The sequence below is a fragment of the Aquarana catesbeiana genome, linkage group LG04 (genome assembly GCF_042186555.1).
Source record: "Aquarana catesbeiana isolate 2022-GZ linkage group LG04, ASM4218655v1, whole genome shotgun sequence".
NCBI classification, from domain to species: Eukaryota; Metazoa; Chordata; class Amphibia; order Anura; family Ranidae; genus Aquarana; species Aquarana catesbeiana.
In genome coordinates, this window is record NC_133327.1 from 37,043,083 (window position 1) to 37,064,806 (window position 21,724).

Genomic DNA, 21,724 nt, shown 5'->3' on the forward strand with positions numbered 1-21,724 from the left:
CCAAAACCCTCAGCATAAGGATGGCACTGGCACCTTTTGCTTGTCAACATCGATGGAAACGCCTCGTCATCTACATTGTGACTTTGCCAGATGGACCCACTCCCCATGGGATCGGTAGCAAACTAGATCCACATTTTGTTGTCGATGCACCAGCTCGGCAGCAAGAGCAGAGTGGCGCAGCGGAAGCGTGCTGGGCCCATAACCCAGAGGTCGATGGATCGAAACCATCCTCTGCTACGTTGCCTTTTCCTATGCCAGTCGATATTTGCTAGTGGGGCCAAAGGGCGCTCTTTCACACACAAAGAGAAGTTGAACCTGATTCTGGTGGTTAAACGAGTCCAAAACCCTCAGCATAAGGATGGCACGGGCACCTTTTGTGCTAATGCAATATTGTCTCTTGGCAAAGGAAGCCTGGCCGTGCTTTCTTTAATGGATTGCTTTTGTCCAATACTGCCTGCCTGACTTTGGCTGAAGCCACAGCTGCCTCAAAAAAAAAAACGCGTCAACGCCGCCTTGGCACATGTTATGAGGAGGACTCTGGCTTCCCATGTTGCTCGCGGCGCTCGGTTCCAAGCTTCAACAACAAACGCAAAAGCCAGGTGCCTCCCAGGAAGGCAGCGTTTGGAGAATGCGGGCATCGATCCCGCTACCTCTCGCATGCTAAGCGAGCGCTCTACCACTTGAGCTAATCCCCCTTTGCTTGGGCTCCCTGTTGGCGCTATGGCTGATCCCTGTCCTCTTATGTGCTATGCGTAATATATGCAGTTTTGCAAAATCCACAACCTGCTCTGGCCGCTAGACACCAGGACAGCCACCCGTTTTCCGAGCTTCGAAGGTTTGCACTCTCCCTTCCTCAGAGTCCCCCCATTTTTTTTCTCCCTTCGTGAGTCCATTGACAACTGATCCCTTTCGGAAGTATGACCTCATGGGTTTCAATGATGTCATTAGGAGAAGGTGGTTTCCAAAAGAACCTTCCCACCACCTAGTACGTTCTAGACAATAAACACCTTGTGCCTTGATGCATTCCACCGGACTTGAAATTGGCGGGAGAGAGCTACCCGGGGGGGGGGGAAGGGGGGGCTTTAAAGACAAAGACACCATAATTGCATTGGCTGGGAATCGAACCCGGGCCTCCCGCGTGGCAGGCGAGAATTCTACCACTGAACCACCAATGCGCCACGCCGGGGCCGGCGCCATCACCCTCCTCGCTCAGCTGGTCTAGGAGAGTCCAGCTTTTGCCCAGACTTGACTTGGCATTAGCTTGTCAACATCGATGGAAACGCCTTGTCATCTACATTGTGACTTTGCCAGATGGACCCACTCCCCATGGGATCGGTAGCAAACTAGATCCACATTTTGTTGTTGATGCTCCTCCTCAGCAACAAGAGCAGAGTGGCGCAGCGGAAGCGTGCTGAGCCAAAACCCTCAGCATAAGGATGGCACTGGCACCTTTTGCTTGTCAACATCGATGGAAACGCCTTGTCATCTACATTGTGACTTTGCCAGATGGACCCACTCCCCATGGGATCGGTAGCAAACTAGATCCACATTTTGTTGTCGATGCACCAGCTCGGCAGCAAGAGCAGAGTGGCGCAGCGGAAGCGTGCTGGGCCCATAACCCAGAGGTCGATGGATCGAAACCATCCTCTGCTACGTTGCCTTTTCCTATGCCAGTCGATATTTGCTAGTGGGGCCAAAGGGCGCTCTTTCACACACAAAGAGAAGTTGAACCTGATTCTGGTGGTTAAACGAGTCCAAAACCCTCAGCATAAGGATGGCACGGGCACCTTTTGTGCTAATGCAATATTGTCTCTTGGCAAAGGAAGCCTGGCCGTGCTTTCTTTAATGGATTGCTTTTGTCCAATACTGCCTGCCTGACTTTGGCTGAAGCCACAGCTGCCTCAAAAAAAAAAACGCGTCAACGCCGCCTTGGCACATGTTATGAGGAGGACTCTGGCTTCCCATGTTGCTCGCGGCACTCGGTTCCAAGCTTCAACAACAAACGCAAAAGCCAGGTGCCTCCCAGGAAGGCAGCGTTTGGAGAATGCGGGCATCGATCCCGCTACCTCTCGCATGCTAAGCGAGCGCTCTACCACTTGAGCTAATCCCCCTTTGCTTGGGCTCCCCGTTGGCGCTATGGCTGATCCCTGTCCTCTTATGTGCTATGCGTAATATATGCAGTTTTGCAAAATCCACAACCTGCTCTGGCCGCTAGACACCAGGACAGCCACCCGTTTTCCGAGCTTCGAAGGTTTGCACTCTCCCTTCCTCAGAGTCCCCCCATTTTTTTTCTCCCTTCGTGAGTCCATTGACAACTGATCCCTTTCGGAAGTATGACCTCATGGGTTTCAATGATGTCATTAGGAGAAGGTGGTTTCCAAAAGAACCTTCCCACCACCTAGTACGTTCTAGACAATAAACACCTTGTGCCTTGATGCATTCCACCGGACTTGAAATTGGCGGGAGAGAGCTACCCGGGGGGGGGGGAAGGGGGGGCTTTAAAGACAAAGACACCATAATTGCATTGGCCGGGAATCGAACCCGGGCCTCCCGCGTGGCAGGCGAGAATTCTACCACTGAACCACCAATGCGCCACGCCGGGGCCGGCGCCATCACCCTCCTCGCTCAGCTGGTCTAGGAGAGTCCAGCTTTTGCCCAGACTTGACTTGGCATTAGCTTGTCAACATCGATGGAAACGCCTTGTCATCTACATTGTGACTTTGCCAGATGGACCCACTCCCCATGGGATCGGTAGCAAACTAGATCCACATTTTGTTGTTGATGCTCCTCCTCAGCAACAAGAGCAGAGTGGCGCAGCGGAAGCGTGCTGAGCCAAAACCCTCAGCATAAGGATGGCACTGGCACCTTTTGCTTGTCAACATCGATGGAAACGCCTCGTCATCTACATTGTGACTTTGCCAGATGGACCCACTCCCCATGGGATCGGTAGCAAACTAGATCCACATTTTGTTGTCGATGCACCAGCTCGGCAGCAAGAGCAGAGTGGCGCAGCGGAAGCGTGCTGGGCCCATAACCCAGAGGTCGATGGATCGAAACCATCCTCTGCTACGTTGCCTTTTCCTATGCCAGTCGATATTTGCTAGTGGGGCCAAAGGGCGCTCTTTCACACACAAAGAGAAGTTGAACCTGATTCTGGTGGTTAAACGAGTCCAAAACCCTCAGCATAAGGATGGCACGGGCACCTTTTGTGCTAATGCAATATTGTCTCTTGGCAAAGGAAGCCTGGCCGTGCTTTCTTTAATGGATTGCTTTTGTCCAATACTGCCTGCCTGACTTTGGCTGAAGCCACAGCTGCCTCAAAAAAAAAAACGCGTCAACGCCGCCTTGGCACATGTTATGAGGAGGACTCTGGCTTCCCATGTTGCTCGCGGCGCTCGGTTCCAAGCTTCAACAACAAACGCAAAAGCCAGGTGCCTCCCAGGAAGGCAGCGTTTGGAGAATGCGGGCATCGATCCCGCTACCTCTCGCATGCTAAGCGAGCGCTCTACCACTTGAGCTAATCCCCCTTTGCTTGGGCTCCCCGTTGGCGCTATGGCTGATCCCTGTCCTCTTATGTGCTATGCGTAATATATGCAGTTTTGCAAAATCCACAACCTGCTCTGGCCGCTAGACACCAGGACAGCCACCCGTTTTCCGAGCTTCGAAGGTTTGCACTCTCCCTTCCTCAGAGTCCCCCCATTTTTTTTCTCCCTTCGTGAGTCCATTGACAACTGATCCCTTTCGGAAGTATGACCTCATGGGTTTCAATGATGTCATTAGGAGAAGGTGGTTTCCAAAAGAACCTTCCCACCACCTAGTACGTTCTAGACAATAAACACCTTGTGCCTTGATGCATTCCACCGGACTTGAAATTGGCGGGAGAGAGCTACCCGGGGGGGGGGGAAGGGGGGGCTTTAAAGACAAAGACACCATAATTGCATTGGCCGGGAATCGAACCCGGGCCTCCCGCGTGGCAGGCGAGAATTCTACCACTGAACCACCAATGCGCCACGCTGGGGCCGGCGCCATCACCCTCCTCGCTCAGCTGGTCTAGGAGAGTCCAGCTTTTGCCCAGACTTGACTTGGCATTAGCTTGTCAACATCGATGGAAACGCCTTGTCATCTACATTGTGACTTTGCCAGATGGACCCACTCCCCATGGGATCGGTAGCAAACTAGATCCACATTTTGTTGTTGATGCTCCTCCTCAGCAACAAGAGCAGAGTGGCGCAGCGGAAGCGTGCTGAGCCAAAACCCTCAGCATAAGGATGGCACTGGCACCTTTTGCTTGTCAACATCGATGGAAACGCCTCGTCATCTACATTGTGACTTTGCCAGATGGACCCACTCCCCATGGGATCGGTAGCAAACTAGATCCACATTTTGTTGTCGATGCACCAGCTCGGCAGCAAGAGCAGAGTGGCGCAGCGGAAGCGTGCTGGGCCCATAACCCAGAGGTCGATGGATCGAAACCATCCTCTGCTACGTTGCCTTTTCCTATGCCAGTCGATATTTGCTAGTGGGGCCAAAGGGCGCTCTTTCACACACAAAGAGAAGTTGAACCTGATTCTGGTGGTTAAACGAGTCCAAAACCCTCAGCATAAGGATGGCACGGGCACCTTTTGTGCTAATGCAATATTGTCTCTTGGCAAAGGAAGCCTGGCCGTGCTTTCTTTAATGGATTGCTTTTGTCCAATACTGCCTGCCTGACTTTGGCTGAAGCCACAGCTGCCTCAAAAAAAAAAACGCGTCAACGCCGCCTTGGCACATGTTATGAGGAGGACTCTGGCTTCCCATGTTGCTCGCGGCGCTCGGTTCCAAGCTTCAACAACAAACGCAAAAGCCAGGTGCCTCCCAGGAAGGCAGCGTTTGGAGAATGCGGGCATCGATCCCGCTACCTCTCGCATGCTAAGCGAGCGCTCTACCACTTGAGCTAATCCCCCTTTGCTTGGGCTCCCCGTTGGCGCTATGGCTGATCCCTGTCCTCTTATGTGCTATGCGTAATATATGCAGTTTTGCAAAATCCACAACCTGCTCTGGCCGCTAGACACCAGGACAGCCACCCGTTTTCCGAGCTTCGAAGGTTTGCACTCTCCCTTCCTCAGAGTCCCCCCATTTTTTTTCTCCCTTCGTGAGTCCATTGACAACTGATCCCTTTCGGAAGTATGACCTCATGGGTTTCAATGATGTCATTAGGAGAAGGTGGTTTCCAAAAGAACCTTCCCACCACCTAGTACGTTCTAGACAATAAACACCTTGTGCCTTGATGCATTCCACCGGACTTGAAATTGGCGGGAGAGAGCTACCCGGGGGGGGGAAGGGGGGGCTTTAAAGACAAAGACACCATAATTGCATTGGCCGGGAATCGAACCCGGGCCTCCCGCGTGGCAGGCGAGATTCTACCACTGAACCACCAATGCGCCACGCCGGGGCCGGCGCCATCACCCTCCTCGCTCAGCTGGTCTAGGAGAGTCCAGCTTTTGCCCAGACTTGACTTGGCATTAGCTTGTCAACATCGATGGAAACGCCTTGTCATCTACATTGTGACTTTGCCAGATGGACCCACTCCCCATGGGATCGGTAGCAAACTAGATCCACATTTTGTTGTTGATGCTCCTCCTCAGCAACAAGAGCAGAGTGGCGCAGCGGAAGCGTGCTGAGCCAAAACCCTCAGCATAAGGATGGCACTGGCACCTTTTGCTTGTCAACATCGATGGAAACGCCTCGTCATCTACATTGTGACTTTGCCAGATGGACCCACTCCCCATGGGATCGGTAGCAAACTAGATCCACATTTTGTTGTCGATGCACCAGCTCGGCAGCAAGAGCAGAGTGGCGCAGCGGAAGCGTGCTGGGCCCATAACCCAGAGGTCGATGGATCGAAACCATCCTCTGCTACGTTGCCTTTTCCTATGCCAGTCGATATTTGCTAGTGGGGCCAAAGGGCGCTCTTTCACACACAAAGAGAAGTTGAACCTGATTCTGGTGGTTAAACGAGTCCAAAACCCTCAGCATAAGGATGGCACGGGCACCTTTTGTGCTAATGCAATATTGTCTCTTGGCAAAGGAAGCCTGGCCGTGCTTTCTTTAATGGATTGCTTTTGTCCAATACTGCCTGCCTGACTTTGGCTGAAGCCACAGCTGCCTCAAAAAAAAAAACGCGTCAACGCCGCCTTCGCACATGTTATGAGGAGGACTCTGGCTTCCCATGTTGCTCGCGGCGCTCGGTTCCAAGCTTCAACAACAAACGCAAAAGCCAGGTGCCTCCCAGGAAGGCAGCGTTTGGAGAATGCGGGCATCGATCCCGCTACCTCTCGCATGCTAAGCGAGCGCTCTACCACTTGAGCTAATCCCCCTTTGCTTGGGCTCCCCGTTGGCGCTATGGCTGATCCCTGTCCTCTTATGTGCTATGCGTAATATATGCAGTTTTGCAAAATCCACAACCTGCTCTGGCCGCTAGACACCAGGACAGCCACCCGTTTTCCGAGCTTCGAAGGTTTGCACTCTCCCTTCCTCAGAGTCCCCCCATTTTTTTTCTCCCTTCGTGAGTCCATTGACAACTGATCCCTTTCGGAAGTATGACCTCATGGGTTTCAATGATGTCATTAGGAGAAGGTGGTTTCCAAAAGAACCTTCCCACCACCTAGTACGTTCTAGACAATAAACACCTTGTGCCTTGATGCATTCCACCGGACTTGAAATTGGCGGGAGAGAGCTACCCGGGGGGGGGAAGGGGGGGCTTTAAAGACAAAGACACCATAATTGCATTGGCCGGGAATCGAACCCGGGCCTCCCGCGTGGCAGGCGAGAATTCTACCACTGAACCACCAATGCGCCACGCCGGGGCCGGCGCCATCACCCTCCTCGCTCAGCTGGTCTAGGAGAGTCCAGCTTTTGCCCAGACTTGACTTGGCATTAGCTTGTCAACATCGATGGAAACGCCTTGTCATCTACATTGTGACTTTGCCAGATGGACCCACTCCCCATGGGATCGGTAGCAAACTAGATCCACATTTTGTTGTTGATGCTCCTCCTCAGCAACAAGAGCAGAGTGGCGCAGCGGAAGCGTGCTGAGCCAAAACCCTCAGCATAAGGATGGCACTGGCACCTTTTGCTTGTCAACATCGATGGAAACGCCTCGTCATCTACATTGTGACTTTGCCAGATGGACCCACTCCCCATGGGATCGGTAGCAAACTAGATCCACATTTTGTTGTCGATGCACCAGCTCGGCAGCAAGAGCAGAGTGGCGCAGCGGAAGCGTGCTGGGCCCATAACCCAGAGGTCGATGGATCGAAACCATCCTCTGCTACGTTGCCTTTTCCTATGCCAGTCGATATTTGCTAGTGGGGCCAAAGGGCGCTCTTTCACACACAAAGAGAAGTTGAACCTGATTCTGGTGGTTAAACGAGTCCAAAACCCTCAGCATAAGGATGGCACGGGCACCTTTTGTGCTAATGCAATATTGTCTCTTGGCAAAGGAAGCCTGGCCGTGCTTTCTTTAATGGATTGCTTTTGTCCAATACTGCCTGCCTGACTTTGGCTGAAGCCACAGCTGCCTCAAAAAAAAAAACGCGTCAACGCCGCCTTGGCACATGTTATGAGGAGGACTCTGGCTTCCCATGTTGCTCGCGGCGCTCGGTTCCAAGCTTCAACAACAAACGCAAAAGCCAGGTGCCTCCCAGGAAGGCAGCGTTTGGAGAATGCGGGCATCGATCCCGCTACCTCTCGCATGCTAAGCGAGCGCTCTACCACTTGAGCTAATCCCCCTTTGCTTGGGCTCCCCGTTGGCGCTATGGCTGATCCCTGTCCTCTTATGTGCTATGCGTAATATATGCAGTTTTGCAAAATCCACAACCTGCTCTGGCCGCTAGACACCAGGACAGCCACCCGTTTTCCGAGCTTCGAAGGTTTGCACTCTCCCTTCCTCAGAGTCCCCCCATTTTTTTTCTCCCTTCGTGAGTCCATTGACAACTGATCCCTTTCGGAAGTATGACCTCATGGGTTTCAATGATGTCATTAGGAGAAGGTGGTTTCCAAAAGAACCTTCCCACCACCTAGTACGTTCTAGACAATAAACACCTTGTGCCTTGATGCATTCCACCGGACTTGAAATTGGCGGGAGAGAGCTACCCGGGGGGGGGAAGGGGGGGGCTTTAAAGACAAAGACACCATAATTGCATTGGCCGGGAATCGAACCCGGGCCTCCCGCGTGGCAGGCGAGAATTCTACCACTGAACCACCAATGCGCCACGCCGGGGCCGGCGCCATCACCCTCCTCGCTCAGCTGGTCTAGGAGAGTCCAGCTTTTGCCCAGACTTGACTTGGCATTAGCTTGTCAACATCGATGGAAACGCCTTGTCATCTACATTGTGACTTTGCCAGATGGACCCACTCCCCATGGGATCGGTAGCAAACTAGATCCACATTTTGTTGTTGATGCTCCTCCTCAGCAACAAGAGCAGAGTGGCGCAGCGGAAGCGTGCTGAGCCAAAACCCTCAGCATAAGGATGGCACTGGCACCTTTTGCTTGTCAACATCGATGGAAACGCCTCGTCATCTACATTGTGACTTTGCCAGATGGACCCACTCCCCATGGGATCGGTAGCAAACTAGATCCACATTTTGTTGTCGATGCACCAGCTCGGCAGCAAGAGCAGAGTGGCGCAGCGGAAGCGTGCTGGGCCCATAACCCAGAGGTCGATGGATCGAAACCATCCTCTGCTACGTTGCCTTTTCCTATGCCAGTCGATATTTGCTAGTGGGGCCAAAGGGCGCTCTTTCACACACAAAGAGAAGTTGAACCTGATTCTGGTGGTTAAACGAGTCCAAAACCCTCAGCATAAGGATGGCACGGGCACCTTTTGTGCTAATGCAATATTGTCTCTTGGCAAAGGAAGCCTGGCCGTGCTTTCTTTAATGGATTGCTTTTGTCCAATACTGCCTGCCTGACTTTGGCTGAAGCCACAGCTGCCTCAAAAAAAAAAACGCGTCAACGCCGCCTTGGCACATGTTATGAGGAGGACTCTGGCTTCCCATGTTGCTCGCGGCGCTCGGTTCCAAGCTTCAACAACAAACGCAAAAGCCAGGTGCCTCCCAGGAAGGCAGCGTTTGGAGAATGCGGGCATCGATCCCACTACCTCTCGCATGCTAAGCGAGCGCTCTACCACTTGAGCTAATCCCCCTTTGCTTGGGCTCCCCGTTGGCGCTATGGCTGATCCCTGTCCTCTTATGTGCTATGCGTAATATATGCAGTTTTGCAAAATCCACAACCTGCTCTGGTCGCTAGACACCAGGACAGCCACCCGTTTTCCGAGCTTCGAAGGTTTGCACTCTCCCTTCCTCAGAGTCCCCCCATTTTTTTTCTCCCTTCGTGAGTCCATTGACAACTGATCCCTTTCGGAAGTATGACCTCATGGGTTTCAATGATGTCATTAGGAGAAGGTGGTTTCCAAAAGAACCTTCCCACCACCTAGTACGTTCTAGACAATAAACACCTTGTGCCTTGATGCATTCCACCGGACTTGAAATTGGCGGGAGAGAGCTACCCGGGGGGGGGGAAGGGGGGGCTTTAAAGACAAAGACACCATAATTGCATTGGCCGGGAATCGAACCCGGGCCTCCCGCGTGGCAGGCGAGAATTCTACCACTGAACCACCAATGCGCCACGCCGGGGCCGGCGCCATCACCCTCCTCGCTCAGCTGGTCTAGGAGAGTCCAGCTTTTGCCCAGACTTGACTTGGCATTAGCTTGTCAACATCGATGGAAACGCCTTGTCATCTACATTGTGACTTTGCCAGATGGACCCACTCCCCATGGGATCGGTAGCAAACTAGATCCACATTTTGTTGTTGATGCTCCTCCTCAGCAACAAGAGCAGAGTGGCGCAGCGGAAGCGTGCTGAGCCAAAACCCTCAGCATAAGGATGGCACTGGCACCTTTTGCTTGTCAACATCGATGGAAACGCCTCGTCATCTACATTGTGACTTTGCCAGATGGACCCACTCCCCATGGGATCGGTAGCAAACTAGATCCACATTTTGTTGTCGATGCACCAGCTCGGCAGCAAGAGCAGAGTGGCGCAGCGGAAGCGTGCTGGGCCCATAACCCAGAGGTCGATGGATCGAAACCATCCTCTGCTACGTTGCCTTTTCCTATGCCAGTCGATATTTGCTAGTGGGGCCAAAGGGCGCTCTTTCACACACAAAGAGAAGTTGAACCTGATTCTGGTGGTTAAACGAGTCCAAAACCCTCAGCATAAGGATGGCACGGGCACCTTTTGTGCTAATGCAATATTGTCTCTTGGCAAAGGAAGCCTGGCCGTGCTTTCTTTAATGGATTGCTTTTGTCCAATACTGCCTGCCTGACTTTGGCTGAAGCCACAGCTGCCTCAAAAAAAAAAACGCGTCAACGCCGCCTTGGCACATGTTATGAGGAGGACTCTGGCTTCCCATGTTGCTCGCGGCGCTCGGTTCCAAGCTTCAACAACAAACGCAAAAGCCAGGTGCCTCCCAGGAAGGCAGCGTTTGGAGAATGCGGGCATCGATCCCGCTACCTCTCGCATGCTAAGCGAGCGCTCTACCACTTGAGCTAATCCCCCTTTGCTTGGGCTCCCCGTTGGCGCTATGGCTGATCCCTGTCCTCTTATGTGCTATGCGTAATATATGCAGTTTTGCAAAATCCACAACCTGCTCTGGCCGCTAGACACCAGGACAGCCACCCGTTTTCCGAGCTTCGAAGGTTTGCACTCTCCCTTCCTCAGAGTCCCCCCATTTTTTTTCTCCCTTCGTGAGTCCATTGACAACTGATCCCTTTCGGAAGTATGACCTCATGGGTTTCAATGATGTCATTAGGAGAAGGTGGTTTCCAAAAGAACCTTCCCACCACCTAGTACGTTCTAGACAATAAACACCTTGTGCCTTGATGCATTCCACCGGACTTGAAATTGGCGGGAGAGAGCTACCCGGGGGGGGGGGAAGGGGGGGCTTTAAAGACAAAGACACCATAATTGCATTGGCCGGGAATCGAACCCGGGCCTCCCGCGTGGCAGGCGAGAATTCTACCACTGAACCACCAATGCGCCACGCCGGGGCCGGCGCCATCACCCTCCTCGCTCAGCTGGTCTAGGAGAGTCCAGCTTTTGCCCAGACTTGACTTGGCATTAGCTTGTCAACATCGATGGAAACGCCTTGTCATCTACATTGTGACTTTGCCAGATGGACCCACTCCCCATGGGATCGGTAGCAAACTAGATCCACATTTTGTTGTTGATGCTCCTCCTCAGCAACAAGAGCAGAGTGGCGCAGCGGAAGCGTGCTGAGCCAAAACCCTCAGCATAAGGATGGCACTGGCACCTTTTGCTTGTCAACATCGATGGAAACGCCTCGTCATCTACATTGTGACTTTGCCAGATGGACCCACTCCCCATGGGATCGGTAGCAAACTAGATCCACATTTTGTTGTCGATGCACCAGCTCGGCAGCAAGAGCAGAGTGGCGCAGCGGAAGCGTGCTGGGCCCATAACCCAGAGGTCGATGGATCGAAACCATCCTCTGCTACGTTGCCTTTTCCTATGCCAGTCGATATTTGCTAGTGGGGCCAAAGGGCGCTCTTTCACACACAAAGAGAAGTTGAACCTGATTCTGGTGGTTAAACGAGTCCAAAACCCTCAGCATAAGGATGGCACGGGCACCTTTTGTGCTAATGCAATATTGTCTCTTGGCAAAGGAAGCCTGGCCGTGCTTTCTTTAATGGATTGCTTTTGTCCAATACTGCCTGCCTGACTTTGGCTGAAGCCACAGCTGCCTCAAAAAAAAAAAACGCGTCAACGCCGCCTTGGCACATGTTATGAGGAGGACTCTGGCTTCCCATGTTGCTCGCGGCGCTCGGTTCCAAGCTTCAACAACAAACGCAAAAGCCAGGTGCCTCCCAGGAAGGCAGCGTTTGGAGAATGCGGGCATCGATCCCGCTACCTCTCGCATGCTAAGCGAGCGCTCTACCACTTGAGCTAATCCCCCTTTGCTTGGGCTCCCCGTTGGCGCTATGGCTGATCCCTGTCCTCTTATGTGCTATGCGTAATATATGCAGTTTTGCAAAATCCACAACCTGCTCTGGCCGCTAGACACCAGGACAGCCACCCGTTTTCCGAGCTTCGAAGGTTTGCACTCTCCCTTCCTCAGAGTCCCCCCATTTTTTTTCTCCCTTCGTGAGTCCATTGACAACTGATCCCTTTCGGAAGTATGACCTCATGGGTTTCAATGATGTCATTAGGAGAAGGTGGTTTCCAAAAGAACCTTCCCACCACCTAGTACGTTCTAGACAATAAACACCTTGTGCCTTGATGCATTCCACCGGACTTGAAATTGGCGGGAGAGAGCTACCCGGGGGGGGGAAGGGGGGGCTTTAAAGACAAAGACACCATAATTGCATTGGCCGGGAATCGAACCCGGGCCTCCCGCGTGGCAGGCGAGAATTCTACCACTGAACCACCAATGCGCCACGCCGGGGCCGGCGCCATCACCCTCCTCGCTCAGCTGGTCTAGGAGAGTCCAGCTTTTGCCCAGACTTGACTTGGCATTAGCTTGTCAACATCGATGGAAACGCCTTGTCATCTACATTGTGACTTTGCCAGATGGACCCACTCCCCATGGGATCGGTAGCAAACTAGATCCACATTTTGTTGTTGATGCTCCTCCTCAGCAACAAGAGCAGAGTGGCGCAGCGGAAGCGTGCTGAGCCAAAACCCTCAGCATAAGGATGGCACTGGCACCTTTTGCTTGTCAACATCGATGGAAACGCCTCGTCATCTACATTGTGACTTTGCCAGATGGACCCACTCCCCATGGGATCGGTAGCAAACTAGATCCACATTTTGTTGTCGATGCACCAGCTCGGCAGCAAGAGCAGAGTGGCGCAGCGGAAGCGTGCTGGGCCCATAACCCAGAGGTCGATGGATCGAAACCATCCTCTGCTACGTTGCCTTTTCCTATGCCAGTCGATATTTGCTAGTGGGGCCAAAGGGCGCTCTTTCACACACAAAGAGAAGTTGAACCTGATTCTGGTGGTTAAACGAGTCCAAAACCCTCAGCATAAGGATGGCACGGGCACCTTTTGTGCTAATGCAATATTGTCTCTTGGCAAAGGAAGCCTGGCCGTGCTTTCTTTAATGGATTGCTTTTGTCCAATACTGCCTGCCTGACTTTGGCTGAAGCCACAGCTGCCTCAAAAAAAAAAACGCGTCAACGCCGCCTTGGCACATGTTATGAGGAGGACTCTGGCTTCCCATGTTGCTCGCGGCGCTCGGTTCCAAGCTTCAACAACAAACGCAAAAGCCAGGTGCCTCCCAGGAAGGCAGCGTTTGGAGAATGCGGGCATCGATCCCGCTACCTCTCGCATGCTAAGCGAGCGCTCTACCACTTGAGCTAATCCCCCTTTGCTTGGGCTCCCCGTTGGCGCTATGGCTGATCCCTGTCCTCTTATGTGCTATGCGTAATATATGCAGTTTTGCAAAATCCACAACCTGCTCTGGCCGCTAGACACCAGGACAGCCACCCGTTTTCCGAGCTTCGAAGGTTTGCACTCTCCCTTCCTCAGAGTCCCCCCATTTTTTTTCTCCCTTCGTGAGTCCATTGACAACTGATCCCTTTCGGAAGTATGACCTCATGGGTTTCAATGATGTCATTAGGAGAAGGTGGTTTCCAAAAGAACCTTCCCACCACCTAGTACGTTCTAGACAATAAACACCTTGTGCCTTGATGCATTCCACCGGACTTGAAATTGGCGGGAGAGAGCTACCCGGGGGGGGGAAGGGGGGGGCTTTAAAGACAAAGACACCATAATTGCATTGGCCGGGAATCGAACCCGGGCCTCCCGCGTGGCAGGCGAGAATTCTACCACTGAACCACCAATGCGCCACGCCGGGGCCGGCGCCATCACCCTCCTCGCTCAGCTGGTCTAGGAGAGTCCAGCTTTTGCCCAGACTTGACTTGGCATTAGCTTGTCAACATCGATGGAAACGCCTTGTCATCTACATTGTGACTTTGCCAGATGGACCCACTCCCCATGGGATCGGTAGCAAACTAGATCCACATTTTGTTGTTGATGCTCCTCCTCAGCAACAAGAGCAGAGTGGCGCAGCGGAAGCGTGCTGAGCCAAAACCCTCAGCATAAGGATGGCACTGGCACCTTTTGCTTGTCAACATCGATGGAAACGCCTCGTCATCTACATTGTGACTTTGCCAGATGGACCCACTCCCCATGGGATCGGTAGCAAACTAGATCCACATTTTGTTGTCGATGCACCAGCTCGGCAGCAAGAGCAGAGTGGCGCAGCGGAAGCGTGCTGGGCCCATAACCCAGAGGTCGATGGATCGAAACCATCCTCTGCTACGTTGCCTTTTCCTATGCCAGTCGATATTTGCTAGTGGGGCCAAAGGGCGCTCTTTCACACACAAAGAGAAGTTGAACCTGATTCTGGTGGTTAAACGAGTCCAAAACCCTCAGCATAAGGATGGCACGGGCACCTTTTGTGCTAATGCAATATTGTCTCTTGGCAAAGGAAGCCTGGCCGTGCTTTCTTTAATGGATTGCTTTTGTCCAATACTGCCTGCCTGACTTTGGCTGAAGCCACAGCTGCCTCAAAAAAAAAAACGCGTCAACGCCGCCTTGGCACATGTTATGAGGAGGACTCTGGCTTCCCATGTTGCTCGCGGCGCTCGGTTCCAAGCTTCAACAACAAACGCAAAAGCCAGGTGCCTCCCAGGAAGGCAGCGTTTGGAGAATGCGGGCATCGATCCCGCTACCTCTCGCATGCTAAGCGAGCGCTCTACCACTTGAGCTAATCCCCCTTTGCTTGGGCTCCCCGTTGGCGCTATGGCTGATCCCTGTCCTCTTATGTGCTATGCGTAATATATGCAGTTTTGCAAAATCCACAACCTGCTCTGGCCGCTAGACACCAGGACAGCCACCCGTTTTCCGAGCTTCGAAGGTTTGCACTCTCCCTTCCTCAGAGTCCCCCCATTTTTTTTCTCCCTTCGTGAGTCCATTGACAACTGATCCCTTTCGGAAGTATGACCTCATGGGTTTCAATGATGTCATTAGGAGAAGGTGGTTTCCAAAAGAACCTTCCCACCACCTAGTACGTTCTAGACAATAAACACCTTGTGCCTTGATGCATTCCACCGGACTTGAAATTGGCGGGAGAGAGCTACCCGGGGGGGGAAGGGGGGGGCTTTAAAGACAAAGACACCATAATTGCATTGGCCGGGAATCGAACCCGGGCCTCCCGCGTGGCAGGCGAGAATTCTACCACTGAACCACCAATGCGCCACGCCGGGGCCGGCGCCATCACCCTCCTCGCTCAGCTGGTCTAGGAGAGTCCAGCTTTTGCCCAGACTTGACTTGGCATTAGCTTGTCAACATCGATGGAAACGCCTTGTCATCTACATTGTGACTTTGCCAGATGGACCCACTCCCCATGGGATCGGTAGCAAACTAGATCCACATTTTGTTGTTGATGCTCCTCCTCAGCAACAAGAGCAGAGTGGCGCAGCGGAAGCGTGCTGAGCCAAAACCCTCAGCATAAGGATGGCACTGGCACCTTTTGCTTGTCAACATCGATGGAAACGCCTCGTCATCTACATTGTGACTTTGCCAGATGGACCCACTCCCCATGGGATCGGTAGCAAACTAGATCCACATTTTGTTGTCGATGCACCAGCTCGGCAGCAAGAGCAGAGTGGCGCAGCGGAAGCGTGCTGGGCCCATAACCCAGAGGTCGATGGATCGAAACCATCCTCTGCTACGTTGCCTTTTCCTATGCCAGTCGATATTTGCTAGTGGGGCCAAAGGGCGCTCTTTCACACACAAAGAGAAGTTGAACCTGATTCTGGTGGTTAAACGAGTCCAAAACCCTCAGCATAAGGATGGCACGGGCACCTTTTGTGCTAATGCAATATTGTCTCTTGGCAAAGGAAGCCTGGCCGTGCTTTCTTTAATGGATTGCTTTTGTCCAATACTGCCTGCCTGACTTTGGCTGAAGCCACAGCTGCCTCAAAAAAAAAAACGCGTCAACGCCGCCTTGGCACATGTTATGAGGAGGACTCTGGCTTCCCATGTTGCTCGCGGTGCTCGGTTCCAAGCTTCAACAACAAACGCAAAAGCCAGGTGCCTCCCAGGAAGGCAGCGTTTGGAGAATGCGGGCATCGATCCCGCTACCTCTCGCATGCTAAGCGAGCGCTCTACCACTTGAGCTAATCCCCCTTTGCTTGGGCCCCCCGTTGGCGCTATGGCTGATCCCTGTCCTCTTATGTGCTATGCGTAATATATGCAGTTTTGCAAAATCCACAACCTGCTCTGGCCGCTAGACACCAGGACAGCCACCCGTTTTCCGAGCTTCGAAGGTTTGCACTCTCCCTTCCTCAGAGTCCCCCCATTTTTTTTCTCCCTTCGTGAGTCCATTGACAACTGATCCCTTTCGGAAGTATGACCTCATGGGTTTCAATGATGTCATTAGGAGAAGGTGGTTTCCAAAAGAACCTTCCCACCACCTAGTACGTTCTAGACAATAAACACCTTGTGCCTTGATGCATTCCACCGGACTTGAAATTGGCGGGAGAGAGCTACCCGGGGGGGGGAAGGGGGGGCTTTAAAGACAAAGACACCATAATTGCATTGGCCGGGAATCGAACCCGGGCCTCCCGCGTGGCAGGCGAGAATTCTACCACTGAACCACCAATGCGCCACGCTGGGGCCGGCGCCATCACCCTCCTCGCTCAGCTGGTCTAGGAGAGTCCAGCTTTTGCCCAGACTTGACTTGGCATTAGCTTGTCAACATCGATGGAAACGCCTTGTCATCTACATTGTGACTTTGCCAGATGGACCCACTCCCCATGGGATCGGTAGCAAACTAGATCCACATTTTGTTGTTGATGCTCCTCCTCAGCAACAAGAGCAGAGTGGCGCAGCGGAAGCGTGCTGAGCCAAAACCCTCAGCATAAGGATGGCACTGGCACCTTTTGCTTGTCAACATCGATGGAAACGCCTCGTCATCTACATTGTGACTTTGCCAGATGGACCCACTCCCCATGGGATCGGTAGCAAACTAGATCCACATTTTGTTGTCGATGCACCAGCTCGGCAGCAAGAGCAGAGTGGCGCAGCGGAAGCGTGCTGGGCCCATAACCCAGAGGTCGATGGATCGAAACCATCCTCTGCTACGTTGCCTTTTCCTATGCCAGTCGATATTTGCTAGTGGGGCCAAAGGGCGCTCTTTCACACACAAAGAGAAGTTGAACCTGATTCTGGTGGTTAAACGAGTCCAAAACCCTCAGCATAAGGATGGCACGGGCACCTTTTGTGCTAATGCAATATTGTCTCTTGGCAAAGGAAGCCTGGCCGTGCTTTCTTTAATGGATTGCTTTTGTCCAATACTGCCTGCCTGACTTTGGCTGAAGCCACAGCTGCCTCAAAAAAAAAAACGCGTCAACGCCGCCTTGGCACATGTTATGAGGAGGACTCTGGCTTCCCATGTTGCTCGCGGCGCTCGGTTCCAAGCTTCAACAACAAACGCAAAAGCCAGGTGCCTCCCAGGAAGGCAGCGTTTGGAGAATGCGGGCATCGATCCCGCTACCTCTCGCATGCTAAGCGAGCGCTCTACCACTTGAGCTAATCCCCCTTTGCTTGGGCTCCCCGTTGGCGCTATGGCTGATCCCTGTCCTCTTATGTGCTATGCGTAATATATGCAGTTTTGCAAAATCCACAACCTGCTCTGGCCGCTAGACACCAGGACAGCCACCCGTTTTCCGAGCTTCGAAGGTTTGCACTCTCCCTTCCTCAGAGTCCCCCCATTTTTTTTCTCCCTTCGTGAGTCCATTGACAACTGATCCCTTTCGGAAGTATGACCTCATGGGTTTCAATGATGTCATTAGGAGAAGGTGGTTTCCAAAAGAACCTTCCCACCACCTAGTACGTTCTAGACAATAAACACCTTGTGCCTTGATGCATTCCACCGGACTTGAAATTGGCGGGAGAGAGCTACCCGGGGGGGGGGAAGGGGGGGCTTTAAAGACAAAGACACCATAATTGCATTGGCCGGGAATCGAACCCGGGCCTCCCGCGTGGCAGGCGAGAATTCTACCACTGAACCACCAATGCGCCACGCCGGGGCCGGCGCCATCACCCTCCTCGCTCAGCTGGTCTAGGAGAGTCCAGCTTTTGCCCAGACTTGACTTGGCATTAGCTTGTCAACATCGATGGAAACGCCTTGTCATCTACATTGTGACTTTGCCAGATGGACCCACTCCCCATGGGATCGGTAGCAAACTAGATCCACATTTTGTTGTTGATGCTCCTCCTCAGCAACAAGAGCAGAGTGGCGCAGCGGAAGCGTGCTGAGCCAAAACCCTCAGCATAAGGATGGCACTGGCACCTTTTGCTTGTCAACATCGATGGAAACGCCTCGTCATCTACATTGTGACTTTGCCAGATGGACCCACTCCCCATGGGATCGGTAGCAAACTAGATCCACATTTTGTTGTCGATGCACCAGCTCGGCAGCAAGAGCAGAGTGGCGCAGCGGAAGCGTGCTGGGCCCATAACCCAGAGGTCGATGGATCGAAACCATCCTCTGCTACGTTGCCTTTTCCTATGCCAGTCGATATTTGCTAGTGGGGCCAAAGGGCGCTCTTTCACACACAAAGAGAAGTTGAACCTGATTCTGGTGGTTAAACGAGTCCAAAACCCTCAGCATAAGGATGGCACGGGCACCTTTTGTGCTAATGCAATATTGTCTCTTGGCAAAGGAAGCCTGGCCGTGCTTTCTTTAATGGATTGCTTTTGTCCAATACTGCCTGCCTGACTTTGGCTGAAGCCACAGCTGCCTCAAAAAAAAAAACGCGTCAACGCCGCCTTGGCACATGTTATGAGGAGGACTCTGGCTTCCCATGTTGCTCGCGGCGCTCGGTTCCAAGCTTCAACAACAAACGCAAAAGCCAGGTGCCTCCCAGGAAGGCAGCGTTTGGAGAATGCGGGCATCGATCCCGCTACCTCTCGCATGCTAAGCGAGCGCTCTACCACTTGAGCTAATCCCCCTTTGCTTGGGCTCCCCGTTGGCGCTATGGCTGATCCCTGTCCTCTTATGTGCTATGCGTAATATATGCAGTTTTGCAAAATCCACAACCTGCTCTGGCCGCTAGACACCAGGACAGCCACCCGTTTTCCGAGCTTCGAAGGTTTGCACTCTCCCTTCCTCAGAGTCCCCCCATTTTTTTTCTCCCTTCGTGAGTCCATTGACAACTGATCCCTTTCGGAAGTATGACCTCATGGGTTTCAATGATGTCATTAGGAGAAGGTGGTTTCCAAAAGAACCTTCCCACCACCTAGTACGTTCTAGACAATAAACACCTTGTGCCTTGATGCATTCCACCGGACTTGAAATTGGCGGGAGAGAGCTACCCGGGGGGGGGGAAGGGGGGGCTTTAAAGACAAAGACACCATAATTGCATTGGCCTGGAATCGAACCCGGGCCTCCCGCGTGGCAGGCGAGAATTCTACCACTGAACCACCAATGCGCCACGCCGGGGCCGGCGCCATCACCCTCCTCGCTCAGCTGGTCTAGGAGAGTCCAGCTTTTGCCCAGACTTGACTTGGCATTAGCTTGTCAACATCGATGGAAACGCCTTGTCATCTACATTGTGACTTTGCCAGATGGACCCACTCCCCATGGGATCGGTAGCAAACTAGATCCACATTTTGTTGTTGATGCTCCTCCTCAGCAACAAGAGCAGAGTGGCGCAGCGGAAGCGTGCTGAGCCAAAACCCTCAGCATAAGGATGGCACTGGCACCTTTTGCTTGTCAACATCGATGGAAACGCCTCGTCATCTACATTGTGACTTTGCCAGATGGACCCACTCCCCATGGGATCGGTAGCAAACTAGATCCACATTTTGTTGTCGATGCACCAGCTCGGCAGCAAGAGCAGAGTGGCGCAGCGGAAGCGTGCTGGGCCCATAACCCAGAGGTCGATGGATCGAAACCATCCTCTGCTACGTTGCCTTTTCCTATGCCAGTCGATATTTGCTAGTGGGGCCAAAGGGCGCTCTTTCACACACAAAGAGAAGTTGAACCTGATTCTGGTGGTTAAACGAGTCCAAAACCCTCAGCATAAGGATGGCACGGGCACCTTTTGTGCTAATGCAATATTGTCTCTTGGCAAAGGAAGCCTGGCCGTGCTTTCTTTAATGGATTGCTTTTGTCCAATACTGCCTGCCTGACTTTGGCTGAAGCCACAGCTGCCTCAAAAAAAAAAACGCGTCAACGCCGCCTTGGCACATGTTATGAGGAGGACTCTGGCTTCCCATGTTGCTCGCGGCGCTCGGTTCCAAGCTTCAACAACAAACGCAAAAGCCAGGTGCCTCCCAGGAAGGCAGCGTTTGGAGAATGCGGGCATCGATCCCGCTACCTCTCGCATGCTAAGCGAGCGCTCTACCACTTGAGCTAATCCCCCTTTGCTTGGGCTCCCCGTTGGCGCTATGGCTGATCCCTGTCCTCTTATGTGCTATGCGTAATATATGCAGTTTTGCAAAATCCACAACCTGCTCTGGCCGCTAGACACCAGGACAGCCACCCGTTTTCCGAGCTTCGAAGGTTTGCACTCTCCCTTCCTCAGAGTCCCCCCATTTTTTTTCTCCCTTCGTGAGTCCATTGACAACTGATCCCTTTCGGAAGTATGACCTCATGGGTTTCAATGATGTCATTAGGAGAAGGTGGTTTCCAAAAGAACCTTCCCACCACCTAGTACGTTCTAGACAATAAACACCTTGTGCCTTGATGCATTCCACCGGACTTGAAATTGGCGGGAGAGAGCTACCCGGGGGGGGGAAGGGGGGGCTTTAAAGACAAAGACACCATAATTGCATTGGCCGGGAATCGAACCCGGGCCTCCCGCGTGGCAGGCGAGAATTCTACCACTGAACCACCAATGCGCCACGCCGGGGCCGGCGCCATCACCCTCCTCGCTCAGCTGGTCTAGGAGAGTCCAGCTTTTGCCCAGACTTGACTTGGCATTAGCTTGTCAACATCGATGGAAACGCCTTGTCATCTACATTGTGACTTTGCCAGATGGACCCACTCCCCATGGGATCGGTAGCAAACTAGATCCACATTTTGTTGTTGATGCTCCTCCTCAGCAACAAGAGCAGAGTGGCGCAGCGGAAGCGTGCTGAGCCAAAACCCTCAGCATAAGGATGGCACTGGCACCTTTTGCTTGTCAACATCGATGGAAACGCCTCGTCATCTACATTGTGACTTTGCCAGATGGACCCACTCCCCATGGGATCGGTAGCAAACTAGATCCACATTTTGTTGTCGATGCACCAGCTCGGCAGCAAGAGCAGAGTGGCGCAGCGGAAGCGTGCTGGGCCCATAACCCAGAGGTCGATGGATCGAAACCATCCTCTGCTACGTTGCCTTTTCCTATGCCAGTCGATATTTGCTAGTGGGGCCAAAGGGCGCTCTTTCACACACAAAGAGAAGTTGAACCTGATTCTGGTGGTTAAACGAGTCCAAAACCCTCAGCATAAGGATGGCACGGGCACCTTTTGTGCTAATGCAATATTGTCTCTTGGCAAAGGAAGCCTGGCCGTGCTTTCTTTAATGGATTGCTTTTGTCCAATACTGCCTGCCTGACTTTGGCTGAAGCCACAGCTGCCTCAAAAAAAAAAACGC

The 21,724-nt window shown here is 52.8% G+C and overlaps 26 non-coding genes across 26 annotated transcripts; all 26 read right to left on the reverse strand.

The window, feature by feature from the left end:
- Positions 1-622: 622 nt before the first annotated feature.
- Positions 623-695, reverse strand: TRNAA-AGC (transfer RNA alanine (anticodon AGC)). Its single transcript has one exon. It is a non-coding gene; the product is annotated as a tRNA-Ala (tRNA).
- A 1,343-nt stretch (positions 696-2,038) lies between these two features.
- TRNAA-AGC (transfer RNA alanine (anticodon AGC)) lies at positions 2,039-2,111 on the reverse strand. The gene has a single exon. It is a non-coding gene; the product is annotated as a tRNA-Ala (tRNA).
- A 409-nt stretch (positions 2,112-2,520) lies between these two features.
- On the reverse strand, positions 2,521-2,591 carry TRNAG-GCC (transfer RNA glycine (anticodon GCC)). Its single transcript has one exon. It is a non-coding gene; the product is annotated as a tRNA-Gly (tRNA).
- Positions 2,592-3,454: 863 nt separating this feature from the next.
- Positions 3,455-3,527, reverse strand: TRNAA-AGC (transfer RNA alanine (anticodon AGC)). Its single transcript has one exon. It is a non-coding gene; the product is annotated as a tRNA-Ala (tRNA).
- A 409-nt stretch (positions 3,528-3,936) lies between these two features.
- On the reverse strand, positions 3,937-4,007 carry TRNAG-GCC (transfer RNA glycine (anticodon GCC)). The gene has a single exon. It is a non-coding gene; the product is annotated as a tRNA-Gly (tRNA).
- An 863-nt stretch (positions 4,008-4,870) lies between these two features.
- Positions 4,871-4,943, reverse strand: TRNAA-AGC (transfer RNA alanine (anticodon AGC)). Its single transcript has one exon. It is a non-coding gene; the product is annotated as a tRNA-Ala (tRNA).
- Positions 4,944-6,283: 1,340 nt separating this feature from the next.
- Positions 6,284-6,356, reverse strand: TRNAA-AGC (transfer RNA alanine (anticodon AGC)). Its single transcript has one exon. It is a non-coding gene; the product is annotated as a tRNA-Ala (tRNA).
- A 407-nt stretch (positions 6,357-6,763) lies between these two features.
- On the reverse strand, positions 6,764-6,834 carry TRNAG-GCC (transfer RNA glycine (anticodon GCC)). The gene has a single exon. It is a non-coding gene; the product is annotated as a tRNA-Gly (tRNA).
- Positions 6,835-7,697: 863 nt separating this feature from the next.
- On the reverse strand, positions 7,698-7,770 carry TRNAA-AGC (transfer RNA alanine (anticodon AGC)). Its single transcript has one exon. It is a non-coding gene; the product is annotated as a tRNA-Ala (tRNA).
- Positions 7,771-8,178: 408 nt separating this feature from the next.
- TRNAG-GCC (transfer RNA glycine (anticodon GCC)) lies at positions 8,179-8,249 on the reverse strand. The gene has a single exon. It is a non-coding gene; the product is annotated as a tRNA-Gly (tRNA).
- Positions 8,250-9,593: 1,344 nt separating this feature from the next.
- TRNAG-GCC (transfer RNA glycine (anticodon GCC)) lies at positions 9,594-9,664 on the reverse strand. Its single transcript has one exon. It is a non-coding gene; the product is annotated as a tRNA-Gly (tRNA).
- An 863-nt stretch (positions 9,665-10,527) lies between these two features.
- Positions 10,528-10,600, reverse strand: TRNAA-AGC (transfer RNA alanine (anticodon AGC)). Its single transcript has one exon. It is a non-coding gene; the product is annotated as a tRNA-Ala (tRNA).
- A 409-nt stretch (positions 10,601-11,009) lies between these two features.
- Positions 11,010-11,080, reverse strand: TRNAG-GCC (transfer RNA glycine (anticodon GCC)). The gene has a single exon. It is a non-coding gene; the product is annotated as a tRNA-Gly (tRNA).
- An 864-nt stretch (positions 11,081-11,944) lies between these two features.
- TRNAA-AGC (transfer RNA alanine (anticodon AGC)) lies at positions 11,945-12,017 on the reverse strand. The gene has a single exon. It is a non-coding gene; the product is annotated as a tRNA-Ala (tRNA).
- A 407-nt stretch (positions 12,018-12,424) lies between these two features.
- Positions 12,425-12,495, reverse strand: TRNAG-GCC (transfer RNA glycine (anticodon GCC)). Its single transcript has one exon. It is a non-coding gene; the product is annotated as a tRNA-Gly (tRNA).
- An 863-nt stretch (positions 12,496-13,358) lies between these two features.
- Positions 13,359-13,431, reverse strand: TRNAA-AGC (transfer RNA alanine (anticodon AGC)). The gene has a single exon. It is a non-coding gene; the product is annotated as a tRNA-Ala (tRNA).
- A 408-nt stretch (positions 13,432-13,839) lies between these two features.
- On the reverse strand, positions 13,840-13,910 carry TRNAG-GCC (transfer RNA glycine (anticodon GCC)). The gene has a single exon. It is a non-coding gene; the product is annotated as a tRNA-Gly (tRNA).
- Positions 13,911-14,773: 863 nt separating this feature from the next.
- Positions 14,774-14,846, reverse strand: TRNAA-AGC (transfer RNA alanine (anticodon AGC)). The gene has a single exon. It is a non-coding gene; the product is annotated as a tRNA-Ala (tRNA).
- Positions 14,847-15,253: 407 nt separating this feature from the next.
- Positions 15,254-15,324, reverse strand: TRNAG-GCC (transfer RNA glycine (anticodon GCC)). Its single transcript has one exon. It is a non-coding gene; the product is annotated as a tRNA-Gly (tRNA).
- Positions 15,325-16,187: 863 nt separating this feature from the next.
- TRNAA-AGC (transfer RNA alanine (anticodon AGC)) lies at positions 16,188-16,260 on the reverse strand. The gene has a single exon. It is a non-coding gene; the product is annotated as a tRNA-Ala (tRNA).
- Positions 16,261-16,667: 407 nt separating this feature from the next.
- Positions 16,668-16,738, reverse strand: TRNAG-GCC (transfer RNA glycine (anticodon GCC)). The gene has a single exon. It is a non-coding gene; the product is annotated as a tRNA-Gly (tRNA).
- An 863-nt stretch (positions 16,739-17,601) lies between these two features.
- TRNAA-AGC (transfer RNA alanine (anticodon AGC)) lies at positions 17,602-17,674 on the reverse strand. Its single transcript has one exon. It is a non-coding gene; the product is annotated as a tRNA-Ala (tRNA).
- Positions 17,675-18,082: 408 nt separating this feature from the next.
- TRNAG-GCC (transfer RNA glycine (anticodon GCC)) lies at positions 18,083-18,153 on the reverse strand. The gene has a single exon. It is a non-coding gene; the product is annotated as a tRNA-Gly (tRNA).
- Positions 18,154-19,016: 863 nt separating this feature from the next.
- TRNAA-AGC (transfer RNA alanine (anticodon AGC)) lies at positions 19,017-19,089 on the reverse strand. Its single transcript has one exon. It is a non-coding gene; the product is annotated as a tRNA-Ala (tRNA).
- A 1,342-nt stretch (positions 19,090-20,431) lies between these two features.
- TRNAA-AGC (transfer RNA alanine (anticodon AGC)) lies at positions 20,432-20,504 on the reverse strand. Its single transcript has one exon. It is a non-coding gene; the product is annotated as a tRNA-Ala (tRNA).
- A 407-nt stretch (positions 20,505-20,911) lies between these two features.
- On the reverse strand, positions 20,912-20,982 carry TRNAG-GCC (transfer RNA glycine (anticodon GCC)). Its single transcript has one exon. It is a non-coding gene; the product is annotated as a tRNA-Gly (tRNA).
- Positions 20,983-21,724: the final 742 nt, after the last annotated feature.